The 25,217-nt window shown below is 35.2% G+C and overlaps 1 protein-coding gene across 3 annotated transcripts in view; it reads left to right on the top strand.

Annotated features, from left to right (window-relative positions):
- Syt7 (Synaptotagmin 7) overlaps positions 1–25,217 on the top strand; it is a 141,233-nt gene that overhangs the window by 7,977 nt on the left and 108,039 nt on the right. For all 3 annotated transcript variants that reach the window (XM_067350036.1, XM_012379370.2, XM_012379369.2), the window contains exon 2: positions 1,225–1,345. The gene's annotated coding sequence lies outside the window, so the exon portion shown is untranslated. The remainder of the gene's footprint in view (positions 1–1,224; positions 1,346–25,217) is intronic.

Genomic DNA, 25,217 nt, shown 5'->3' with positions numbered 1-25,217 from the left:
AGCTTTTTCATCAAACAACCACACATTTGTACGATATTTTGCAATGTCGACTCACAGATCCATCACGAGCTCGACATATGTGACGCGCGAGTCTTACTTTGTCATCCATCAGCCGCGACATTCGTGCGTTAACTTCCGATACATTGCGCGCGTGTGTGTGTGTGTGTCAGTTTGACGCGTAACGTATACATATTTCCAGCGAGCATTAAAGCGTTATCGACAGCGCCGAGCTGTCACGAGAAACGGCCGGAACAATCGGGCTACTTCGCTTAATTGCTGACTAGAGTCCGTCCCGCCGGGCGCAAATGGAATGAAATAGAATATAGAGCCGCGACGTCGTCGCGCGCAATCGATACTTGGTTTTATATATGTCTCCGCGTGGCGTGCGCGATCTTTCAGGCGACGTTCTCGCACACCTGCATTCCGCAGGTACGCGCAGATATCACGCGAACAAGCGGAGAAAGCACGAAGGGCGAAATTGGACGAGAACTTGGCGAATTAAACCACCCTCTAAGTCCGCGACGTGGGGTGGCGCAAGTTTAATTGCTTCCTGCGAGCCCGTGCACGCTTCGACGGGTTTCACAAAATTCCGGTTGACCGGACGCGACGAGGTGAAACGTCGCCTTTGCTTCGGAGAGAAGGTGCGCCGGAGCTATCGCGAGGAGATATAGGGTTTGGTGCCAATTCAAATGTCGTCGCCGTCGCCCGTCACGACGTTCGACCTTTCTATTCGTTATCGATTGCAGCTGCGGATATTAATTATGTGAACGTGTTCAATGGGACACCCACCTGTCTTACAATGGCGTACGAGCATACTTAATTTCTCCTGGGTGCGATGCGTCGCGAGTGAGAAGCTTATCGCAGCTAGAGTGATCGAGAGTTGAATAAAGTTGCAAAATTAATAGCGATTTCTCGTCCGATGGGCTCTCTGTGTCCGGTAAACAAAAGTAGAATCCTGTGCTTTGATTTGAAAATTTTGAGCAAGTGAAGAATTTTCAAACTCTCCTAACAAAAATATATTTTCTTAGACAGGAATTTTTACTTTGTTTTGAGAAGGTTAAAGCTGCAATAGAATTAGACCGTTGAGGAAATTAACTAACGAAAGGTTTCTACAGGATTAAGGTTGAACTTCTAAACTCCTTGATTGCAGCGGAGCACTTGCATCAGAATGCTCGACAGGAAGTGTTACGGCAAGTCTGTGATAAATTGTTATCTCTTTTACAGGTGATTTCCACCTCCCAGAGGATGTAAACGCGCGTAATCTTGCCGGACGGGCTCCAACCCACCCGCCCATTTCGAACTTCAATGAGGATCTAGGATATAGACTTGAATCCTCGAATTATTGGTAAGTCGTACGAATTTATCTTTTAATATCCGCCTTGATATCGCCTTCAATCACGTTTATCCTCGCTCCGCCAAGTGCGAATTTCGCAGATTTTAACTGCGTCTCGGTCGAAAGCGGTGAATACAGCTACCGCAATCCAAGCAATCATTAATCATAAGCTACGTGTGAAGCTTGCTTTATGAGATTTCGCACGTTCCATATAATATAATAAGAAAATAACGATATAAGACTATGAAGTTCGATCCAATATTTAGAAATATTAACAAATATTTTTTTGAGCAAAAATATAAATATAATATTTTAAAGCACGACATATATCTTTCGCGTACAAACGCAGTTATGGAGAATTAAACCGGTGTAATTAATTCAACGCGATTTTCAGAGCGTGACATTTACAATAGAAGCGATTTTCTACTTGAGCGCGTACATCGCGATCGGAAGCGTTTTGCCGCTGTTAACATAAATTTTATCCTAAATAGACAGAAAATGACTGTGCGTGATTCGCTGCTTGCCAATGCGGAGTAGGACTAAATTTCACTACAAGAAATCAATATCATTATCGATCGCGTGCTTTTCCAGTGATGTAGGTAGATATAATAGACTGTATATAGATTTATATGTATAAAGAGAGAGTGAAACACATTGTTTAGATATCTGTCGAGAACGATATACGCCCGACGTACATTTTGACGTAGATTTATGGCGTCTAATTAAATTAGTGGAAATATTTTCGAAATATAAACTTATCAATTTAACACACAACAATATTTTTTATATCTGAAGAGACATTTTAAATCCGATCTTAGCTTAGTTTAGCTGAGATAATGTTTCTCGTTATATTAATCGTGATTTTTAATGAAATAAAAATAATATGATTAGCTAAGATATATGCACAAAGATGAATATTTCCATTTTTGCAGCTAATTTCTTATTGCATAAATTATATGAGAAAGAATAGGTCAATGATATTTCAATTTTGCTTTATGTCTTATTGCACTTTTCTAGTCTTAATGGCGTTTGTTAGTTTCTTGTTGCAAAAGTGGCCTGTCAAAAGCCTCGGTCTGTCTAGTTGTATATAACTTTACAACTGGAAACCACAGGCATAACTCCATTTCTCGGTGCAGATACCACAAATCTCAGGCATCCTTGAGCACGACAGTTTTCAATACAGGAGAGAATGCCGCCTAGAAATAGGGGTTAACCATCGAAAATTTAATGGTGGAAGACTGTATAATTTGTTAAATTTTATAGTCTTTTTTTTTTTCCCCCTGTAAAGAATGACGCGAATAATCAGTAAAATAATTTTATTAAATCAGTAAAGGTGATGTCTGCTCAATTTTCTTTCTATTTGTATGCAAACAAGAAACCATCTTTTCTTAAATTGTTTGAAAAATATTCTTCACTGCTCTTGACACAGCTGTACACATATTATTTTTATTTTATTAAAAATTGTGATTTATATAACGAGAAACGATGATTAACATAACTGTAAGAAAAGCTATATTATAATCAAATTTGTTATACGAAACACGACGTGAAATTTGGCTGCAATATATTCAATTCCAAATTTATATGCATACGAACGACATACCTGTTTCACGATTGACAGCTCTTTTTCTTACGACATCGCATCCGCGCGATCAGTCATAGATTCGAAGAAAGTCCATGTATCGTTAAGAGGTCGACAGGAACTGCATATTCGTGAAAATCGGAGCAGTAACTTTCAATACCGGTGAAATATCTCTTGCGGGTCTGCAGCTGTGCCGTATACTTGCGATTTCGCGCGAAATCGAACGGCCACGTCTCCCCCCGATGCATTCGTTGCAATTTGATCTGATGTTGCTTCGCGCACGGGTGATTTCGACTCTAACGTTTACGATATTGGGATTTGAGTTTAAAAATTGCGCGACATTTTTACACCGGAAAATCGCCGATTTTACGGTCAAACGCGCAAATTATCCGCACCGTCCCAAAAGATAAATATCAGCGAATTTACATTCCATTTAAAATCGATTTTATACGGAGCACAATTGCAAAATTTATCGAGTACTTTTCTGTATTAGTCAAAATCGCCCAGAGGAGCATTTAATTAACAAAGTTAATATATTAATTGCAGTAGCGAGTTTTCTTTAAAAGTTTTCCTTTCTAAAGTTTTCTTGACTCTAATATATTTAATTTCTCTATAATGCTATTTTGCATATATATTGGCTTGTTACATTAGTCTTATTAAATTTGCACGAGTAACGTGAAAGTTTTAGCTATTATTCCAAATTATACGCGATGTAACAGTTTTATAAATGAGATGATGCAAAAGGAGTTAAAAATTTCATTGTTTGATTTTTCTTATTAACAAATTCTAAAATTTTTAATGAATTGTAATCTGTTCTTGTTTTACACCTTTTTTCTCGGAAATAATTTGTTTAGGGGAACAAATTAGAAATATGGGGAATAATCTTATTCGTTTTACTAATTACCTTTGCGTAAATCTTTGTGGCATTGTATATACGCAAGCAATTTAGCCAACTGTTCTTTATCGGCTTTCTAATTCCAACAATAGCGAGCGTATCTGAGTTATAAGACGTTGACGGTCCGTGAATCGATACGTTCTCTCAGTCGCGTGCCAAGCGAATTTGCAGCGAATTCCCTCGTTGTGATATGCGCTAAGTTTATTTGCCCAATGAATTATTTATTAATGCTCCCATGTTCCAACGACACATTAATGTCTACTCCCCATCGTCATTTCGTACTTTATAATTTATTGCAAACAGTCGCGATAACGAGGCGCCGATAAGAGAGCTTTAATGGAGAGCCGTAATGCCAGTCTCACGCAGACGGGCGTCCGATTTCGAAAGAAAACCCTCATCGTCGTTGTTACATAAACTAGGTATTCTGGCATTAACGCAATTCATCACCCGCTGCGATAAGTACGGTCTACCCGGAGGCCGTCTTTCAATAACGACGAGAGAGATTGAAATTATCCTGCGGGGTAACGCAATTTCACCGCCATCCACCGACGCGCGATCAGGACCGCTCGAATTAACGAGCTTTGACGGGAGTCCTTCCGGTCTGTTTCGCCGTGTACGTCTGCGTTATCGGAAGGCGTCAATTTGTTTCATTTATGATAGAGAATACGTGTGAGCTACTACGTCGATGCCGGTTAAGCCCGTCCACGGTGCCGAAAGTTAGATCTGAACGCCGGTTGGATCTCAAGATAGTTATCAAACCTCGTGTCACAACATGTGAACACTATCGGTCATATCGCAGTATTTTTTCACATTTCTGCGAAGAGCCGTAACCGACGTAACTAGGAATTTGCAGTCTCATGCTGTTTCACGATAACTCCGCGTTATATTTGACTCACTGTACATATCGCATATTGGTGTTGTTACACAACACCATTGTATTCCGCCACTAATGCGGAACGATATCCAATTTACGCGAATATACAGGAAAGGGCAGCTTAATTAGAGAGATAACTAGTTTTATGTCAAAGTACGCCTGTACGCGTATTGTGCCCGTCGCATATAGTATATCGAGAGCAACATCAGCGGGATGGTCGGCTAGATGGAACAATGTAATCGAAAGGCTATAAGTGTTGTAATCGACATGGGGTATAACGAGGGACCTTGGTGCCCCGAGGAAAGTGGGTGATGTAAGTCTACATATCACGGTTAAGCCGTTATGATGAATATAGCCGTGCTCGATCGCAATTTCCATCGAATGGAACAAACCGGTGTGTTTGTTGCCCCATTATTGTCTCGTGTGGTTAAATGAACAAATATCAACGTAATGAGTGCAATCCTTTATCCAATTATACCGCTTGTTTCAGCTGTGCAATTTTGTCGATCGAAATCGCTCGAATTGTTGAGTCGCGTCTTCCTTCCTTATCAGCTCGACCCTAAGTCAATGTTGCGGGGATGAAAAAAAAGTTAAAAATAGAAGAACGGAATATCCGCCTGTTATGGGATAAATGCAAGTGTTTGTGCGTAATACAGACCTAAATAGCAAGTGACGAGTATATTTATCTTGAGGGGTTAAATTCTATTGATCCCCTGTTTATATTATATATGTATACACATATAAATATATGTTATAGAATCGGTAATTATAACTTTTTCGTATATATCTCGACATTTTGTTAAAATTACACACGCCATTTATATAACGGCTTAACTATAGCGAAGTAAATGAATAAATAATCTTTTCGTAAAGCTATGTATACCCCTGCATTATAAGAGATTTGCAAGTCGCAACACGGATGAACAAGTAACGATGCCTCTTATAACGTGACTATGCCACTTAACGGCTATATTATTAAATAATTTTTTGAAACGAGACAGGTGAGATTTTAGCGCAGGAGAACTGATCAATACGCCGCGTGGAACGTAGACGAATATTTTAGGGACGGCAATTTGAGGAGAAAATACTGTCGTTGTCCTGTAGTCTCGCGTTGGCCGTGCTGGTCTCGTGATAGATCGATATGGTTTTTGTTTATCTTGATGATTGCTCATGGACGCGTATCTTCTTCGTTATTACTCGCGAGGGGAGAACGGCTCGCGCGTGATAGAAATTTGATTGCGCACTGGCTCATCAATCAGGCGCAGATGATACATTATATTAAGGGAAACGGTCAAGGTTACGACGCGCACAGCGGCAATCTCGGCGAGTGGAACAGGTCACCTATGAATAACCGCTCGAATTTTGGCCCTACCGCGTTTTATTCCCGTCCGCGTTTCTTCCCTTACCTTAAACTCGTCGGGGAGTCAGTATTAGATGTATTATGCAGGACTTGGAGTTAATTCGGTATTACCAGCGTTACAGAACACTTCTTAAAGCGATCTGGTTAAAATATTCAGCGAGAACGGAGACGCCAATTGTTCGCCAACTCTGGTTGGATGACGACTGTTTCCCTCGAATGATGTTTGCATTATCGTAATTAGTATTAAACGGTGCTAGCGACGTTGTTTTTGCTTTCCTTAAAGCGGCTGTAAGAAATTAATTCTAAAAGCGTTCTCGTTGATGTATACAGCGCATCAAAGAAGCATACTTTTTATCTCTATACACATATACGTGTAGTTTTTTATTTTAATATTTCTATGTAAATTCAAAAGACATAAAAATATCAGTCACATACGTGGATAGACATTACAGAGGGGAACTGGCATAAAAATATCATTCATATACATAGATAGAGAGACATACACTACGGAGGTAAACTAGAAAAATCTCGTTGTGCAGAGTATTTTCCACCAAATACGATGCTTATCTGCTGTTGCAGCGAAACATGTGGCTGATACCTGCATATACACAAATATGCATTGAGATAAAAAATATCACGCAATAGAGATTTTAAAACATTCCGATATGATCACAAAACGACAAAATTGGTTTCTCAAAATACATATGATTTTACTGATCAGTAGTATTGGTTGACTAACATTTCCATATTCAATATTAGAATACGCAAATATTTAGGTGGTTTTTTTTTTTTTACTTTTATTAGCTTTAAAAATGGATGTTTTAAACACGATGTGTGATATCGCCGTCTGACTAATATAAGTTTGTTTTACTTGTTGACACAAGACATAATATTAACTTGCTTCTCCTAAACAATACACAATATAACGAAAAGTTAAACAGATAAATTACATAGTGGCACGTTATTTTTCCTTTTTATTCATTTTATAAGAGAATTAAGCAATATATCATAATTTAATATCATAGTAAAATTTTTTGTGGAAAATTCCAGTGGGTAAAGAGTTAAACAGTAATCTTACGAAAAAAAGTAAACGCAGAACAACAATTCCATTATTTTTAGCTGCGTTTTTTCGTTCTGACAAGCGTATATATTTCATTCATGTACGATTACCATGTAATGCCGTAATTTTTCTTATGCATACCACGAATGCAAGCTGCGTGAAATAAACATTCTTGCGACGGCTTTGGCCAAAATCTAGTTATAAAATCGTGTGCGACGTCACGGTGCGTTTCACCTAGTTGCGCTATAAAATACGTTCTCCGGGGAAATAAAAGAGAATTTTAAGAATCGATTTACATTCGCGTGACCAACATTTTGCGCTGCTGTTGAACGGGCATGATCCTAACTGTCGTGTATTATTATGCGTGGAAGGTTTATCGCGCGTGTACATAATACATTTCCGAATGAATGGGCGCGCTATATAATTATAAATAACGTTACCGTCATTTGTATTCTAAATACAGAGTTATGCGTCTTTTTTATGTCGTCGTTTTGTTGGTAATGTTATTACAAGTAAATTTTACGGTAAATACAGTTCAAGGCCATAAATTTCTGCTAATTCCGTTATGTCGGTTTTACAACAAATATAATTTGTTGGAATACCTCTGTGGAAATTTTTTCATATTAACAGTTATTAGACTATTACAGCAAAATTTATTATCTTTAAAAATATATTGTCCAAATTTAACGAAAGTAGAGTGATAAAAATTTTATACATAAAAATGCGTGTTACAAATTGAATGGAAAGACCGATCTGAATTTCAAATAAACAGTTTGTAAAGAATTTTGTTACCTTGTAAGAAGGAATATGTGTTACCACAAATGTCGTAAAGCTGTTTATGTGACTTTTTTAGATTTTAAATTTTATGTCGCAATTTCGCGAAATGTCTTTTAGAAATAAATTATAGTAAGTTAATTATTCGAAACAATATAAATTAATGTAAAATGAAACAAATGTGTGTCGTGCTTTTTTAAAGCTAGATGAACAAAATATTATTACGATATTAAAATATTAATAATCTCTGAAAATAATGGAAATATGATTGATAATGGATGTGTAACGCTTTTAGAGTTTTACCGCGTAGAAGATGATTTTGCATTACTGCTCGCTTTAATTTGTTAAGTGCCTTCTCGGTGTAATCGATTTCAGAGGTCAGGCTATGTATCTTGTCGGAGACAACTGGAATAATTTAACTCGGGTTTGCGTCTCCAAAATTTTATATTCGACCGAACGGAGCTCGGTGCTTGTACTTTCATTTCCTCCGGCTTTCGGTTTGTATCTATCTGTCGTTCGGATAAGATCTCGGTGTCGGCTTTAGGCGGGTCGACACCCACTGATATTTCTATTCAATGTCTATTGCACATCTTTTCTCACGATTTTTATATTTATTTTACTCTGCTACTGGTTGACAGGGCGCTTTTGTGAGAGATTTTATAGCTAATGTATCGATGATAGGATTTGGACAAAATTCGAACTATAGATGTTGGCTGGGTCGAAATAGTTTGTTCTATTATATGGTTCTAGTATATGCTTGGAATATACTTGACGCTCACATAAAATGTAGGAATTAATAGCGCGATCATGTTCTTGAAGTTTGAACTTCATTAATGGAGGCTGTTGCAACTTTCAAAAGTTTAACGTCGGACATCTTGGCAATTAAGGCTCAAGCTAAAGTTCTCTTTGAGTAAAGAAAAGTGAAGAAAATCGGTTTCAAATTAACTGACAAATACGATGTTATTTAGTTGATTTCTCAAAGGTCTTCCTTTTTAATTTTCTTTTTTAAATTTACAAAAAAATTTTTTATTTGTTTTAAGGCGTGTCAACTATTAAAGAAATTGTTAAAGAATGTATTGATTTTTACCTTTTGCGATATATTCTAAGTATACTCTGGTTAAAAAAAAAAAAAAAGAAAAAAGTAGATAACGAATGTATATTCTTTCAGAAGATAGAAATCGATTTTTTCGAGATAGAAAATTATATTGTCGGTTCTGAAGAGACTCGTATAATATTGAAAATCCATGAAAGAGCTTGTGTAACACTGAAAAATTAAAAGCTTTGACAAATTAAACTTGAAAATTGCAAGTAGCTTACAAAAGCTCGAACTTTCATTAATTCCAAGCAAGCAATACGTTAAAAGTAATTATTCTAATATAATATTTATTAAGATATTGGGAATAATAATTAAAAATTCATGACTAAGTCCAATTTTCTGATACAAAAAAAATGATTTGAATAGAGGAGATGGAAGAAATGGAGCAGAATTCAAAACCGCCCGTTTGATACTGATTGCAGCACTGGCTACGTGGACACAAATCGGGCAGTATACAATATTCATGAGAACATCGTAACAAAATATTTCGTTTCTCATTCCATATACTGGTGCCAGAGTTAACTTGGAAACATAGTTACACAGAGCCGTGACAGAGATTCTATTTCTGTAATTTAAATTAGGAACTATGTAACTTGACACAAAGTACCCTTCGTTTCATATTGTTGAGTATAATTTTAGACTTTGATTATTCCTATGCTGTTTAATCCAAATGCGTATTGATATCGTATTATTAGAAATTGACAGTTAGATTTGTTTAATTAGACTTGTCAGATGCCGCTGTTTTCTTGTATAGTTCGCATCTTGTACATCTTCAGAAAATTACTAATTAAAATGGATGTTGTGTATTGTGTTTATTTAAAATCTTTTTTATTCATTCGAATCTCTTGATAAGATCTTCAAACTTTTCATCAACTTCGAGTTTTGTTTCTGTCTTTTTCTTATTATCGTTATAATGGGTAGAATCGAAAATATTGTGATGCCGTTATCGCAGTCGGAGTCTCTTGATTACGGCGTTCCCTTCGTGTCGCACTTTTAATTGCCAGTGAGTGAGTCGAACTGCAGCCGTCGCAATTGCCACAATTGCGGCGCGGATCCGTTGGACGAATCATGGCCCGTCCGGAAATGTGTGGACGGCATTCGGCATCGGAAGTCGATAAATTAGAAAGGGAATCAGCTGGAAAACTGTCGTTGTTCACAAAACAAAATTTTAATTATATTTTAAAAAATGGCTTGTAGACTTTAACGTGCAATCTCGACGAAGTCTTATTGTCATAAGACAAGGGATTTAAAATTATTTTTTCTCAAACAATTAACGTGATTTAATATTTTCTATTTTAGTCGCAGTTAAATGTTTTTTTTGTAGATTCAATTTATTTGAGAAATAGAGAAAATGATCATTTTTCTGATATTGATGATTGCACATGTTATAATTGATTTACCATCAAATCAATAAATTTTTTAAAATTTATAAGAATTAATAAATATGTCTGTTTAGTACTAGGAAATTAAAATAAATTATCATTGTTACAAATAGACTTATAGGGCAGTTTTACAATCGAGATAAAGTGCATTTCTTGACAGGCATAAAATCTTCAGGATTTTTAGTCAACTGAAAGTGAAAGGACATAAAATTAAAGTAATGGAAGTATAGCGGATAGAAGCGTGTCGGAGCGTGAGTTTGTGGTATAATAAAAGTACTATAATTCCAAGTAATGGCAATTCACCTCTGCCAACAGTCTATTGTATTTTAATCGGTTACTAGCGTGTATGACTTTACAGTCCACGATGAGGTTAATAGGAGTATGCTGACTGAATAATTTACAGTTTCAACAGAAACTCAGTGAGAGGTCTATGCTATATACTTCAATTTCTCAAACATAATTTATCAGAACGCATTCTGAATTTTAAAAAATTGTGAAAGAAAATAAGAGAGGGAGAAAGAAAGGGAAAGAGTGAAATCAATAAAACTAAAATATAAAAATTTATATAATATTAATTGTACAAATTATCTTAATATTTAAAGTAAGAGTAAAATAATGTTTACCACATTTTTTAGTAATGACTTAAGCTCAAACTATCGACAATTTTGAAAAACATCTATTCTCAGATTATTTTTAGCAATTATTGTACCAAAAATTTTTGCAATTTCAGTAATTTTACATTTATATACCTTTCGGAGGAAAAATCTTATCTGTCTCTTGAAAATTAGTGGTTAATTTTCAACTTCTACGTGACAATTCTCATATTGCGTTACCGAATAAAAACGATCGATAAGAAGTCGGGAATGAAGCCGTCATCAAATTCATAAAGCGATAATAGAAACGCTGTAGTGGAAATGAGTTTACTTATTCCGTAACGAAAACCGGGCGGGGACAAAGTCTAATTAACTCGTTAAAATCTAAAATGATACTTTTGGTATAATTATCGATTGAGGGGGATGCATGTTTTCATTATGAGATTGGTTTCCGAGTGAATGACGGCGATGTGTGTGATACATCATACGGCGGGTTTTAATGGATTAATCACATGTAATCGCTATATGCGCTCGTCAGTTGTTTGAACTTCCAGCTGTGCGTGACATCAAAGTCCGCAGCGGCTGGCCATGTGCTTTCGATCTATTTGTCGTCGATCGACCTCGTTGAAGGTTTCCGGCGTCGGGCCGCTGCCGTATTGAGAATTGCAATGGGCGGACATGGTGCATGCGATGCTCCGGCAATAAACAAAACCAAATGGACATGGCTCGTTAATTACTATACGACAGTCACGGACGTTATTCAATTGGGAATCAATTCGAATCTTTTCGAAAGCAAACTGCTTGAAGCATCGGGCTTTAAGCTCGCGTCCGTCGCATTTTATATATTATTTTTTTTGCGCTACTATTGAGAACGGCATATTCAATTAATTAGGACTGCAAAAGACTCGGTGCGATTGAAAGTTTGATCGATCTTTGCTCATGTATATCCATTTTGATAGAAGAAATCCGATACAAATATGCTTCGGCAAAGTTTTCCCTTTTATCGCGATTGTTGCGAATTCTCGTTTGTGCTCTTATTTTTTTCTTCAATGGAAAACATGTATAGAATGACTGCAAAATAAAGTGAACTACACATATTAGTCCTGATTATTTCAATTATTAGTGCACTAATTTAAATTTCTTTGTGTTCTGCGTAATTCATATTGCAGCACTATGTCAGTTATGGGAATTTTAAATGCAAATAATTATAGCGCGATCTAATTGTGTGGTTCGCTCTATTATTGAAGGAAGGCATGGCCATGCCTTAGAGTTATGACCGTGTCTCTATTAATTGACCATAACTCTGTGGTGGTCGACAATTACGATCATATTAATGTAGTATTGATCAAACTTACCCCTTTCTCGCTCAAAGACAGCCCCAGATCGGAAATTGCCAATCTCACTAAACGGATAAGTGATGGGACATATCCTTAAAATATTGAATGCACCTTTGTTAGATATAAATCTCAGAGCGGGAAGAATTAATGACGCTGTCATATTTATCTCGCGTAATAAAAAACGGTTCCAAAGTTTTTCGATGTCCGTCTACAGAAGAGCGAAAGTTCATTAAGCGCACGACTGCCAGATTTTATTTTACGTGATAAAGAAGATATTTAATAGTTTAGATTAGTTTGCGTTAATCAGCTTCGCACTAATTTTTCGCTGTCTGAGACTCATTGAAAGATTATATTCTATCAGTATTTTAATACTTCAGATCTGTTTCACCTGTTTTCTCATAATTCGTATTTTTCTTGTCGGTTTTCGGTTTGATCGATCGATCGATCGGGTCAGGAACGACACGAAACACGTATTTCTGTTGCTTTAGAAATCTTTGGTCGGAGAGCTAGTCATCTTTGAGTATGTTTACGTCATGAGCTGTTGAATACTTTATGGTAGCCGCGCCGTCAGGATATTCCTTAACCATTGGCTCCGGCAATGTACGTGGGTGTTGACGAAAATGAGAAAAGTTCCATCGGACTTCCCACCGGCCTGCCATACCGGTAATCCCTGGTGGTGAAAATTTATCCGATAGACGTCCGCTATTGATTTTTCTCATCTCTTCTTTTTTGCCGGACATTTTTACGCATGTTTTTCGCCTAAATCCACGTGATAAAAATGCGGCTATGTAAATGAAGGAACGCGAGCGCGGCGTGCGGTTTATTTCTGGGACGCGTCCCCTCTGAACGGTGGCTACGTGTTTCTATCTCGATACAGAGAAATTGCATTTAAGGACCAAAAAAAAAAGAGCCTGTAATGTAATTACATTTGGAATATTAACAATAACGAGGAATATTCGCAAATTTTCCTTCGATTTTAGTAAATGCTTCATAAGTTTGTGCGCGAGCTTTTAGAATAAGTGAATTTGTGCGCAATACATTATAATCTATCTATAAGTAAATTATTACTTTAGTCAATATTTAGTTATCCGGCTGAACTGGATTAATTAAAGAAAGAAATATAAGAAAAGTTGCCACATTGAATGAAACTTACTTCGCGCTTGTTTCTGCATAAACTTGCGAGTCGAGAGGAAAGATATACTACTACGAAACAGTTTTCACAAACTTGAAATTAGAGGTCGTTTGCCGCTACCTATATTCACAAATTTATGAGCGGTACGCTATAAATAAGTTTAGATATTGGGGTGGAAATTGTAACACAACGAAAATCGAGAATGCAAGACTACACTAGAAATTCTACACTAAACATTTTTTTCGATTTTTTATTTTCGATTTTTCATTTTTTTTCGATAATTTCTACAATTTCTACAATTTTATTGCAATTTTTGCCGTACGATATGTAAGTGTACAAAGTAAAAAGTAAAATTGCTAGTTGTGAAATGTGTTCTCTACGGATATTAATGTTGTATATTTAATATCGTGCGCACACGTCTATTCTTTCAAAATTAAATTCCGGCCGCGAAATTCGAAGTGAAAAGTGCCACGCGAGCAGTCGAACGATCTAAAGCCCTTTGAGGGGCTTGAAAGGCAATTTTGTGCACACACACACACACGCGCGCGCGCGCGCGCGTTCCACACTGGCGTAATTAAGAATAATTATGCGGCTCAGTACTCTTCGCGAAAAGAGCGCTTTGTGTCATTGCGAGATAATAACGCCGTCGCGTGACTCGTTTCTTCCTCTCGGATTTTCCGTGCTTGAGGCCGGATTCGCGTTTTTCGTGATTCGACTACTCTTTCGTGACAGTGTCTCTAATAGCGTAATAATTAAACGGTCGGGTAGAATGCGGGGAGATTGTGCTGCAAGTTAAAAAGTATCGATCCGGTGAACACGGATACGCGCGTATGTATAGCTGGTATACCCCAAGAGGAGTTAACTGACCGAAAGCGATTGCTTTGACCCAACTCTGTGTTTTTGTCACGGCTTTGTAAGGACCAGCTGGAATGCGTCGGTTTGCACAAACCTTTTCTTTCCGCATTTCTAGTAAATCATTTATGCCCTACTCTTTTCTCTGTCATTTCCTCCATGTACTTTAAAGTATCGATCAATCTCACTATTTACGCCCAATACAGAGGAACATCCCGGAAAGTTTTGACGCTATCCTCTTCTCGTATTTTTCGAATAATTCTTTTTGCAGCTTCCGTTTCGTAAGGAACAAGAAATTTCACTTCTATTACGTTGTAGACATCTCCTTTAAAATGCGACGTTTCAACGTACATCGCCGACCAAAAGTTCAAGATCGCTCGTGATAAACTCATGAGAAATACGGAAATGAAAAAAACAGGTACTATTTCTTCTTTTTCGTCATACGAAGTACAAATTGTAGGTCTAAAAATGTAGTTTTTTCATCAACTTTATACTGTACGCATATAAAATTATTTCATTCTCTTTGAAATTACTTTTTAAAAATTATTTGAATACAAATTTGTGTTTCAACATAAAAATCTATCTCATACAAAAAATTTTTTTATTAAAATTTTGTATTTGTATTTTAATAGAAACCTTTTTTGCATGAGTTAGATCTTTTGCTTACGATAGCATTTAATAAAATACAAAAATTTATAAATTTGCGATATACGGTTCTCAAAAAATTTTCATAATCTTTCAACCTGATATTTGCGAATGGAGTATTTCAGCATCTTGTACGATCGAGCTTCTAGATGTAGTGCAGAGAAGCATCACACAAGCGTTCAAGTTTGTTGCAATACACCCTTTTGTTACAATATACCCTTGGGCAATCTACATCGTACTTGTTAAATTCCTCGGAATACTTGTCATGTTAGCAGACGAGGTACGTGCGTCCCGCGCATAGGTATTTGCGTACACACGACGCGAATTTGTGTGCGTTCATATGGACAGTCGTTTGAGGATTGCAAAATTTATTTTTGTAGTGCTGTAACATGACGAGAAATCATGTTGCGGTGAAACTTTTATTTTCTCCGTATGAGCGGCTCTGTATTGTATGTATGTACCTCTTAAGAATCCGATAGAAGAACGATAAAAAGAAATATCCTTAGCCGAGGGCGATGTTCTTCCATTTTTTTCTTTTTAATATAGCTACCTACCGTCTTTTTAAAAATATAAAAATCTTTATATTATTCGACTACCAAGATCCCTTTTTCCTTGGAGTATAAATGTTATTTTAAATGTCCAATATCTTCTTTTTTATTTGAGATCTGGAGATAGTTCTTGAAACCGGATATATATATATTATATATATATTTTTTTCTCTATGTAGATACGTAACGATGAATAGTTTAAATTTGCGGATGCATTATTTAACGTCACTTTATCTAGCACTTTAGTGTCGCTATTTTCTACAAAGTCTGGAACAAGTGAGTTTATTGCACAAACGTGTCTCGTGGAAGATGTGTCCACTCGTTGTGAATAGCTCTGTCTCTCTCTGTCTCTCTCTCTCTCTCTCTCTCTCTCTCTTTCTCTCAACGTATTAAGGTTACTTATATTTTCTCATTCTCTTTCTCTTTTCCCTGCGAATTTATGTTAATATTATGATAGTATCATGCTAGTTTATGAATACATGCAGCAAGTGATTGATCTTTTTATTCATTGCAGTCTTAAAATTCCTTTAGTGATATGTTAATTGAATTGATCGCGTCTCTTGTATATATTTTTCAAATGGTTAACGTTAGTCGGAAGATATTGAGCCAAATTTCAAATTATCTTTTCATGTATTTAAATTAAAAATTAAATAATTTTTACTTCTAACGTTTATTGCGCCGCATTAATAAATGGAGGTAAATACGTAAAATTAGAATATTGCAATAATAATAAGAATAACGATCACGTATTCAATTTTGCGTCAAGGAGAACTTGGTTTCGTATCGGCTATATAGTAGGATCTCGTTGAAAGAAAGTTGGAGCGATAATTTCGCGACATTCCATACTTATTTGATTGCTCCATTATTGCGCACTCAATGGTAAAGAGATTGTACCTATGAAATACCAAGATGTTCTGCACGTTAAGATTTATCGGCAAACTTTGAGCTTTGCAAGCGGTTACCACTGTTAATTACATGGAACCGAACTTTGGTCCTTTCTACGAAATACATTAGCGTTAAACGTCAAAAGCCAGAGTAGCCAGAGAACTTACGACAATGGGAGTATCTCATTGGGAGAAGAAGAGAGAGAGAGATAAAACCATTTGGTTTTTTCTTACAACTCATTATAATGGCAACGTTAATTATGAAACGCGGCACAAAACGAACGTGATCCTTCTATGGCATGTCGTATATCTATGTCTTTGTCTGTAAACGATCTCGAGGAGAATAGTCTTTCATCGGTAAGAGGCTTAAAGGCATCTATTAAGAGCTCCAGTTATTCGAGACTGATAGCTACATAAACATAAATGTGGTAAATGTATTTACCTAGGATTATTACTCAGAGGACGTGGAAGCAACGGTGAATTAGCCTCATAATTGATTGTGTTTGTTAATAAATCTTCTAAAGATTCTCGTTGCGTAATTCAAAATTGCAGACAATTTTAGAAGACGCTAAGAAACACCGTGGGCGATAAAATAAATCTAGATTTGTAATAAAGTTGCGACACTGCAGTCGTTTATTTTTGTATTATTTTCGTACCTGGATAGTAATTATTCAAATTTGTGAGAAACTTTAAAAAAATTCTGGCAGATTTTTAAAAAAGGCAGGTTGTTAAAAAATGCACTAGTTTGCCGCTTTAAATGAAAATGCTCTCTGCTTTAAACCGCGATTCATCTTTATTATTATTGCAACAGATAGATGTGTAATTTCGTTCTGCATAGTAAAACGGCAGGCAATTATTGCAGCCCCGAATAGGGAAATGGTTAACACGATCAACGCCATGACCAGTGCCATGATACCGACATGTCTCGTTGATATGCGAACAATACCGAATAGGCTGCCTTTCGGGAATTGCATTGAACTGTCAATCGACAATAGATTAATCGATATATTAACATTACGAGTAATACAAATTTTACTTATTTATCTTAACCTTTTACGTTTCTTATCTCTAATTAAATTTTACGAGTTTAATCAAAACCAGCGCGGCATTGTACGTGTTATGATTTCAAATTACGGGTAATATAAATCGATAGTAATACGATTAGAAGGTAAATGTTCTTCTAGCAACCTTGATCTAATACTTTTCATATCGCGCACCAATTATTTATCTTTTGCGAGCATATCGATTCTTAAGTAAAGCTATCGAGAGTGACAGATTCAAAAATAAAAATAATTCATTATAAGCTTATTTATTAATCGTGGAAAGAATAATTGATATTTATTTGAATCATCGCTAATTAAATTCTGCTCCATAGATTTCATCAATCGTCATATGCTTTGTTTCCCTATATATTATTATTGTTAAAACAAGTGACACACCGGTGTGAATTATGTTTCGTATTTATTAGGAGCACAATTAATATAAATTGTTATTATTATTGTCGCTATAATTGTTACGCCGTTTCATTATTATCGCAATTCAATACTGATTTATTATTAGAGAGTTATGAGATTACAAGATTATTATTTTATATATTTTTGTTGTTGCATTGCGCTTTTTAAAACGCTTCTTATCGTGCTGCAATAATTTGCCGTTGAAGTAGGACGCTCGGCAAGTCGGCGATGTAGGCTAAAGGATTATAATAATTGCCCCATTACCCTAGTGTATTGTATATACAGCAACGTGAGATCTATTTTTATTCTGTTCGTGTCCCATATGCGCGCGTAACTTCGTTAGTTAAAAAATGCTGATATTTTGCGCTTTCTCTCGAGGCATACGCAAAATGGCAGCTTACGTTGCATAACGACGTAAACTTGACGCTGGAAACAGCTCCGAAGAGCAGCAGCTTTTCCGCTATTATATTCTTTCGCTTTTCCGAACATTTGTTGTCGCGACGTACAGTTTAGAGAAATTCTCTAAAAGAGAGAAACATAGCGTGATCAGGCCGCGATCAAGTGAACAATAGGTTCCATCGGCTTTAATTTTCCGCCAGGCGAATAAAAATGTTTAAAAAACAAGCATTTTGCAAAATCACGGTCCTGCGAAGAAGCGTACAAGATTTTTAGAGCAAACAACCATTTATTTTTATGCAGAAAACATGATTTTTACATTATATCGATGATGTAGCAGTTGTAAATCTTAGGTATCAAAATTTTGCCATCAGTATTATATCTTCTTTCATCAAATATTCAATCAATCATCTTGCCAAGAAATAATAACCGCGTATAAAGCTTGTTATTTCAGTAATTTGTTTTAATATATCAAGTCTTTACTTTAATAAATTAAATAATAATAGCAATATGATGATAATATATATGAAATAATTTATATTTTGTAATTACTCATTAATAGTTAACAATACATTAATTTATTATTATACAGTTTTTATTTTTATACATATTAAAGGTAAAACTATGCTACAAATAGAAGAAAAAAAATCACTTGAAACAAATCGAGCTATATTAATGACAAAATGAATAATAAAATAGCCAACAGTATGAATAATCATCAAATTTAAATTTAATTAGAGAGGATCCTTGAGCCAGTGCTGGATAGTTATGCAATTAAAAAATCTTCCGTCTTCTAGTTACTTTATTTATTTAATTCACGTTTCGGTTCCAACATGACCATCTTCAGTGAATTAATCTAATTTTGTTACTCGAAGATCCTCTCTAATTAAATTTAAATTTGATGTTTATATCATACGAGCTGAAACATTATTGCTATTTTATAATGTATGAATAATATTTTTATATATCTTTTGTACGATTTTGCATAGACAGGCCAATTCTATACGTGGTTATCTTTTTCTACAATGTAGCTATTTAGTTTTTTTACGATACTGAGCTGTTAATTAAATTAAATTAAAACCGCGAAATAAAAGAAGAATTGTCTGCGCTGATTTTGATAAAGAAAAGATATACGCAGAACTATATAAAATAGAATTGTATGTAGAATTAAAATTTGTATAAAAAGAGGAAGAGGAAGTCGTTCGTTATCGTATTCTGCACTATTTGCATTTAAAGAATATTGTTTTCAGATTATTAATCAATTTATATTTATATTTATATTCAAAATATTTACAATATATGTATTTACCATTCAGTACATTTGCATTTTGATCTTTGAAAATTCTAATTTTTCAGTAAAAAATTTTCATTAGATTATGCTGATCAGTTGAAACAAATCAGTTGAATAAAAGTAAGTTAAAGAGATAAGAAGACGTAAATCGAGAACAAGAAAAGGCCAAGACATAAATATTCCGTGACCTGCTCTTTGTAATCGATTGCTTGTGACGGCGTGCGTTGTTCAGACGAGATAAAGGGATGTTTCGCGCGTATCTTTATTTCCTCTTTTTTTCTGCCAAAACATCGTTATCAACGAGTGAGTGTAATTAACAATAAACTAAAAAATAAGATCAGCTAAGTAGTGAAAAGTAATTTAACTGATTTTTTGCTTCTAACGTTTAGATATACTAAATAATAATCATTATAAATAAAAAAATGTGATTTGAATTTCCCATCAAAATTTAAATTTAAATGCAAGTTAAATCAAAATTGATATCAAATTGATGGCAGATAAATAAACGGTACACATGTATGGATAATTGCAATTACCGTGTGCGAACTCAATGCGATATTAATATTTAACTTAAATTGTTTAATTCTAAAGTTATTATAATCTCGATATCTTTGAATTAGAATTTTCGATTTTAAGTCCGAATATGCTTGCATCGTGGTACGAAGCATCAAAAATTCAAATTCTAAAAAAATATCGAGACGATAGCTATGCTGTATATCTGAAAATAATAGCAATTTCAAAATACATGTAACACATCTATACGTTGCAATCACCAAACGACAATACAATCGCGTTTGTATTTTTAATAAAATTGATTGTGCTACCCCCGCTATTGCTAAAGTTATTAGTTTTTTCGAAATACCACCTGTTTCACCATTTCATATTATTTTTTCAAAAGTCACCTAAATATCGCTTTTTTGCTGAATATACTTGACGCTACCGCGTCGCTTGATTCGTATACTCCGTTCTCGTCTATGCGGCATGCCGATCGATGCCATACGAGAATCGAGGGTTTGCTACCTTAATGGTGTGTATGTACTATAAAGGAGTGCGTCTCGCGCGAGAATGGAGGGTTCGCTGCCTTTGTGCCACGTTACCTCACAAAGCGCTATTTTCCCTTGCGCGCGAAGTTCATGATCATGTGAACGTCGAATGATCATCGTATACGAGACCGTCGATTGAACTCTTTTCTCCTTTTTTCCTCCCTTTTTTTTCACATACGTGAAATGTTTTTTTATGCGGGACTTCATCGACCACCGCTCGGAGACAAATTTCCGAGCAAATAAAGCCGTGAGAAATTGTACGTGTTGCTTGTTTGGTGTATTTATTAGGCATTCTTTCTCTTTAACGATTGGATGTACTAACACGAGTACCAACACGATTTTTCTTAAAGAGTTATCAATAAGATTTTTAGGAATATTTGCTCACATACACATATTTGGAAAATATAATTAATACCATGTTTTGTTTTGTCAAAACTTTTTTCTCGTACAAACAATATTCGTCTTTTTTTGCCTTAAGATTAAAATTTCTTACACTAATCGTATTATCATTTTGCAAGCATAAAAAATTTATTCGACATTATACTTATCAGTAATTTTAATCATTTATTTATGAATACTTTTTATGCAATATTTTATATGTTCCGTATACTATTAAATCACACATTTAATTAATAATAACCGACTTTATAAGATTTTTCTCGAAGATGCTAAATTAAATATTTTCATCTTCTCTTTCGATACAGAGTGTATATTGTATATATATATATACTTGCATTCTCGCGGTGCACATATTTGTCAGATATAAGAGCACCGGAGATTATATGACGCGCGTTTTTCACATACTATCGTTACATAAAGTTTATCTTTTCCTTTTAAAATATCTACTTCTTATGGAATAATTTTTAAGAAGATAAAGAAATGCATTTACTCTTGCAATATTTTACATAACTGCAAAAGCATGTTTCCATTATCTTTCTACGTTGCTTTACTTCTGTCTTGCATTATCTAAAATATTATAGAATGAGCATTTATTTTGTAACTTTCACAGCAAGTTTGATACTTTGTGGCAGTAACTAATGCTTTTGGATAGTATATACATATGTTCGATATATTTTAATAAATGGAAAAAGTTACTTTCCTTGTTTTCTGTTCTATAATGTTCTATCGCATTGTTTCAATATCACGAATGATGTGAGAGATAATACATATTTATATAGAAACATTTTTGGCTTGAGTGTGATTGACTTGACTTTTGACTATAAAAGTTTGGAGTTCAAACATTGTCGTGAAACAGATTGCATCGTTATTGCGCGCCGCAATTGCACCGTCAAGCATAAAACAACTTTTAATGGTCTAGGAGTTTTGGTATGCAAAGGAGAAATATTTCTTTTTCCCGAAAGATTGTAACCAAGTTTGTAAAAGTATTGTTTTTAAAAGCGTTTTGATTATTAAATTAGCAAGTATATTAGCATACATTTTTCATGTAGCTATAAGAAAAATTACTTAATTTATTTCATATATAAAATTCATAAAAAAGAACACGGTTTCACAATATTGAAAATAAATGATTTTAGGTTACAGCAGTAATTTCAATTAAATAAGTCTAATATTCAAAGTTATTCGCTATTTTTTTCAAAATTACACTTTTCTTCTAAATGTATCTTACACTGTAAACGGAGGAATCAAATTTAATTAATTCTAGATGATTTTTGCACACATAGTACGAATATTCCTAAAGAAATATATCGCATTATAAATCTAGTAAGGTCAATCAGATAATACAAATGCAATCAGGATATTTTATCCCTTTTGTAGGACAAAGTTCGTTCAGCTGTCGCCCTGTCTTGTTTCATCGCAAGTGTAACTTTCCCGTATTGCATTATGCGCACTTATGCCGCAAACTCGGTCCTATCCAATTTCCGCTATGTGAGCTCGGTCGGCAGGAGATTGTTCGCGAGTTCCCGAGTCGACGGGAAGAACCGTTCTTTAAGTTATTCGCCCACCTTCGAGGCGCACGTAGCAGCCAGAGGTAGCGTTGCGTCCCCTCGGTCCGAAGGGAAATCCGTCAGCCAGTTGATCCGGATTCTAATGATTGATGCTGCGTTCCCGCAGGGGATCGTCAGCCACGAGCCAAGTGAAGCCACCTTGATTGTGTTCGTTTGCGGTGAGAGAGACACGTTCGCGGCGATATTTTCCGTTCTCATTGCGAATTGAAATCCACCGCGATTGGCCACCGCCAATCGAGCGACGACGCCTCAGGAAATATTTCTCACGTGCATTTGGCGAGTCTCGAGGAGTGCGCTGCACGTTGTGAATCATTTATCGGCACGCGCGACTTCGCAAATTTTTATTCGCATAAAACGAATATTTACCGCGACCCGCAAAGATTTATAGTTGCGGCTGTGCCACGTGCCGTTACGTCGCTTGACCCGATTCCCCGCGGATAGGCAAGACTCAGTCAGTTCGTCTTCGCCTTTCAGAATTGCCGTCGTGATTCGAGCAGAGACGTTAATTGAAAGCTTAATGGAGGATTATATAATTTCGCATCAATATGAATGGTCGATGCGATTCGTGATTGACAATAATGCATATATTATGGTAATGGAATGGAAAAGAATAAAAAACGAGATACTGATTTTACGTATAGAAAGCTCAGGATTCACTTTTTTTTTTTCGCTTTCGGATTTCTTTTATTAATTTGAGGTCGAGTCATTGCAGTTAAATTAGCATTGCGTTTTGTTTTTTAAATCGAGATTTGTTTTAATTATGAGTTTTATAAGTCAGTTTTTAGACCCTCAGTTTTTCTTTTGCATCCGCAATTATCGATAACGGGAAAAAACTTGTGATTATATTACAACCAAGCTCTCCACTTTAATACGCACGGAATGACACATGGAAACTAAATAGCAAATTAACCAGGAATATTTGAATCCGAAGATTGATCGATTCGCGAAGTCAGGTTGATATGACAAATACTAATGCTCAAAAAGAAAGTAATACTGCGCTTCATATTGAAGGAAGTGAAATGTAAATCGTGTAGTGCACGTGTTCGATATTGCATCGGTGTTCCAAGTTAATGTTGATTCACTCATTGCAAAGGGTCAAATATTATCGATCGCTCTATTGCGACAGTCAGCGCCGGTGCAGATGTTTGGCGATATTAACAAACCCCGTTAACGAACTTCGCGTGTTTATTGCATAACTATAGACATACGAACGAATAACTGAACAATTCCCCTAAGAGAATTTGTTTCTAAGTAAAAAGGTATAAACTCGTAATAATTATAATGTGGAAATGGGGATATCGAGCCCAAGCCAGATGTAATTGCCGTCGAAAATCATCTTTATTAAGAGTCTCTAACTTTAAACGTTTCGATTAACAATTTGACTCTCTTCAGTGAAAAGTCCATAAAATACGCGTAATTGAGATCAATACTAAAAATATTAACTATTCAAAATCTATGTTTAAACAATGAAAACTTTTTTTAACAGACTTACCTTTGAGATTGTAAGGTGTTATATCGTTTAGAAAGCGGACTACTGTGAGAAACAATATTCAAGTAAACTGTAAGTGGGAGAACGGAAAGGAATAGTTATTGGGACCTCTTCTCTCTTCTCAATAACATTTTTTTTTTTTGTTAAATTCTAGATTAAAAGAAATTATTAATTTGACATAAAACTAATTATAATGAATTTTACGTAACGAATTTATAAATCTATCTGCATTTATTTGAAAAATATTCGTAAATTTAAATAAAAAATTACAATTTCAATATGCATATACCGGTTTTCAATATTTTAAAATAACATTAATTTGTACATGCATATGTACACCTTTTGTTTCCAAAGAGATTAAAAAATATTTTTAGATAATTCAACCGTTCGTCAAATAAAAATATTGTATTTGCAACATATTCATACGCTTTTCACACTTCAATCAAAGTCTGAAATTTAAAACGTACAATTTGAAGTTAACAATAAAAGAGAAATGTTAAATTTATCAGACTGCGATTCTAAGCGATTCCTAGTGGCTTTCATGAAAGATTATTTTAATTTTCAACAGAGAGTATAATAATTATTAATTGGACATTAAAGACACAATTATATTATAATATTATAATTATATTGCTATATAATTAGATTATTATAAAGTTGTATCGTTATGTAGTAATATCATTATAAATTTATACATGGTGAACAATTATTGAGCAGCCTGCTTCCATTATCCTGAAAATTATTGGACACTCGACTTTGGACGTCATGCACAAAACACTACGTTCTTAACGATTTACAATATATTGACATGAGCTGGCGATCGCGTTGGCAGGTAGAAGAGCAAACGGTTAACGCTATTATCGCGAACAACGCGAAAGTGCATCCTTCAAGTCCGTAGTGCAAGGTAGCGACTGCTACGAAGGTCGTGCAGCGAGCTTTGTAAGAGCAATCAAATTACTGGTTTCCGAAGTGCAAGAACGTTGTCAGGCAACATCTGGCTCAAATGTTACGCTCATTATGATCTCAGTCTTGACTCGTTGTACGCCGTACCTATATTCATTAGTTTTGGTCGATGTTTTTCTTTTTGCTACGTTGAAGCGAGTAGTGATATTCTTTTGAATAATGAAATAGTTTCCGTTGGCTTCTTTAAACATTCACATGCCCATCGATTTCGTCCTTTTAAACACTCATTAATCAATGAGTCAATTTGGTGACTGTGTCAATTCGGTT

The sequence above is a fragment of the Linepithema humile genome, chromosome 2 (genome assembly GCF_040581485.1).
Source record: "Linepithema humile isolate Giens D197 chromosome 2, Lhum_UNIL_v1.0, whole genome shotgun sequence".
NCBI classification, from domain to species: Eukaryota; Metazoa; Arthropoda; class Insecta; order Hymenoptera; family Formicidae; genus Linepithema; species Linepithema humile.
This window is presented reverse-complemented; position numbering and strand designations above follow the sequence as displayed.